We start from the raw sequence: 3,688 nt of genomic DNA, 5'->3' as shown, positions 1-3,688 counted from the left end.
TAATATTCACCTGATTAACACTTCTATCTTATTCTTCATCTACTTTTCAAGTCAATTCATTAAATAATGTTTAAATAATTATTTAGAACTAAATAAAGTAAAAAGGTGGTTCTGAGTCTATTAAAATAAAGCTATATTTTATTTTGACAGTATTGCAGATATGGGGTGAGAAACTCCTGTTGTCAAATAGAGGAACTTTAATCATATGATAAGATTGAATTTATTTTACCGTAACAATTGCTATTTTCCTTTTAAAAAAAGAATACAAAAACTGTGCTGGACAAATTCACTATTACCCAATCACATAGATTTTTGAGAACTATATATCTCCTGAAATTGTTAATAAAATTTCTTTTGTGGTATGAGTTATCCTACATTAAATAATATTATATGAATTGCTCTGCCTAATGGTAAATATGCCCCACTCTTTTAACAACAATTTTAAAGAAATACACATAAGCGAACCATTAGAATGAAATATTAAAGCAATAAAAGAAATTTATTAATGGTCTTTACACATACTGTATATTATATTCTACTGAACCATAGATTGAATTGTGTTTCCTTAAGATGCATACGTTATATCCCAATTGCCCCATGTCTTAATGGGTGACTGATTATATAAGATCAATTGCCTTGTAATAGGGTGGATCTCTCTATGACTATTAAAACAAAGATCTGGATGATCCTTCTAGAAGGTAGATGCCAAGGTCTATTTTTGTCTCTCACAGGATCGTGTTTAAACATGTGCTTCTCATTTGCTGATGGTAGTCATTTATGGTTTGTTTGTTTCATTGGTTGGTTATTGAGATAAGGTCTTACTATATAGCCGCAGCTGCCCTGGATCTTGCAATGTAGACTAGGATGGCCTAAATCTCACAGATATCTCCCTGGCTCTGATTTTTTATTGCTGGGCATAAATAAGTATTCTACCATTTCTGACTGGTCATGATAGACTTGAAGGTCATTTAAACTTTATTAGGTAAAGCCTCTCTGGAAGACTATGTTAGATATGATATGGACTTGCAGGTGATACTTGTCTCTAGTCTCCATGTCACAGCATCTTGTCCTCAACGAAATAAATAGCTTCCTCCACAGGCTCTCACCACGAAATTCTGCATTACTCTGGGCCCAGTAAATGGACTCCATTAGTATGGACTGAAAACATTAAAACTGTGAGCTAAAATAAATCCTATCTGTTTTAAGTTATGCTCGTTGTTCTGTTCTGTCATAACAAGGCCAAAGCAGATAACATAACAAGCAACACTCAAAATAAACAGCAAGTGAATAGAAAGACAGAGGCGTGGAACAGATATGTTTTAGAAACTTCACAGAGAAAATTAATCTGGCATCAAATGTGTCAAAACTGAGATTGCTGTTGTTCAGTCAGTTTTTGATACTTGATTATTAGGGCCTTAAATTTTAATATAGAGACATTTATGAATATGTACATCTGTTTTTCTTTCTTTTTTCTTTTTTTTTTTTTTTTGACTTTTTTATTTTTTTCTCTTTTTTTTATTAATTTATTCTTGTTACATCTCAATGTTTATCCCATCCCTTGTATCCTCCCATTCCTCCCCCCGCCCATTTTCCCATTATTCCCCTCCCCTATGACTGTTCCTGAGGGGGATTACGTCCCCCTATATATTCTCATAGGGTATCAAGTCTCTTCTTGGCTACCTGCTGTCCTTCCTCTGAGTGCCACCAGGTCTCCCCCTCCAGGGGACATGGTCAAATGTGAGGCACCATAGTACGTGAGAAAGTCATATCACACTCTCCACTCAACTGTGGAGAATATTCTGACCATTGGCTAGATCTGGGAAGGGGTTTAAAGTTTACCTCCTGTATTGTCCTTGGCTGGTGCCTTAGTTTGAGCGGGACCCCTGTTTTTCTTCATTTAGAAATACAGTGTGCCTAACCACTGGATTGTGAGGATCACAGTTTTTTGTTTTGTTTTTTGTTTTTTGTTTTTTGTTTTTTATTTTAACATACTGATGAATATTTTTCATCTCCTGAACAGGCTCTAGCCACAAATTAAATCATACATGGGTGTTAAACAGTCATTGCACTAGTTTGTTTCTGCTTATAGGTTCTTAATAAAGCAAATAATTAAACATAACATTTGATGTAGCTTTTCTAATAAACAGCTTTTGCTTGTAAAGTTTCCTTCTTACCACTAAACAAATCAATTACACTTTTTAAAGAATCCAAATTAAGCCATAGCATTCAATCCTTATTTTGTGAGTGTTTCCTAACTGGAGGAATGCAACAATGGAAAATAGCAAAGAATTACAGACAAAATCCTGGACTTCAAGGGTTGGAATTCTTGTGAGTATAACATTGTTTCTATGCAGTGCTATTATCTCCTATTCAATGCCAGTACTCTTCACGAAATTGGCAGCTTTCTGGGGTCAAATAAATTCTTCCCCTATTGATATAACCTAGGAATTCTAAGATGCCACTAATCCTTATTTAATGTTTGTCAGTGGATTAATAGGATCCCTTTTATTTCATAAATTAAATTCGTTCTTTTTAAAAATTTATTTATTTATTATAATTTATTCATCCTACATCCCCTCAGTATATCTTCTTGGTCTCACACTCCTACTCTCTTACCGCTCTTCCCCTCCCCTAGACCTCTGATGAGGGGGAGGGTAGCTCCTCCCCCACCATCAGACCACAGCCTATGAGGTCTCATATGAATAGCCCGCAGGGCCTCCATGCTAAGGGGAAGTGATCCAACTGCAGGCAACAGTTAGCAGATTCATTTGTAATAGTCAGAATCTGTAAACAAGCCAGATGCCCCTCAACCAAAGAATGGATTTTAAAAAACTAAGGTACATGTATACAGTGGAATACTACTCAGTTATTAAAAACAAGGAAATCTTGAAATTTGCTGGGAAATGGATGGAACTAGAAAAGATCATACTTAATGAGGTAACCCAGACACAGAAAGTCACACATGGTGTGTACTCATTTATTAAGTGGATGTTAGTCCAATATGGATGTTCTCTGAGAGACTCTGCCCAGTGGGGGATCAGGACAGATGCAGGGACTCCAAGCTGGACTCTGACAGGAGCACTAAGAGTGGTATAATGTTTTAAGTGACCCATAAAAATGGAGTCCAAGATAAATCATTTATTTGGGAGACGATACTAGGATGGCATTGGAAGGGGAGAGGGAAGAGCACTGGAGATAAACAATGTAGAAGCTAACACCATAAGGCAGGTAATCTTGGGAGCAACTGCATTCAATTCTGCTTGGACCTTCTCTGAGTGGAACATATTTAAGTAAAATATGCTTCACTGTAAACTGAGTCAGTATTTGTTCAGCTGCTAACCTTCTCTGACTTTGGTTTTAGGACTAAACAAATGAAACCCCCAACTAGAAGAAAATGGACCTATGTGTATGAGATCATGAGCTTTAACAATTGTCATTTGATAAACTGGTGGACAAAGATATCACTTGAAAAATTTAAAGGTAAAAGTAAATTACGTTTGTGTCATTATAGCCCTCATTTAGAAAAAGGTAAGTGTTGAAGATTCTCTAGTGAGTCCTGATTGGTTACCAGTTAATATCAAAGACTTCAGGAGAAAATTAACAACTCAAATCATTATGGCCAAACTAAAGAAAACAATTAAAGCCAGATTTTTATCCTTGTACACAGGCTGTCTCTCCATAAAACAAG

The sequence above is a fragment of the Acomys russatus genome, chromosome 2, assembly GCF_903995435.1.
Source record: "Acomys russatus chromosome 2, mAcoRus1.1, whole genome shotgun sequence".
Taxonomy (NCBI): Eukaryota; Metazoa; Chordata; class Mammalia; order Rodentia; family Muridae; genus Acomys; species Acomys russatus.
Note: the sequence above shows the minus strand (reverse complement) of the source record.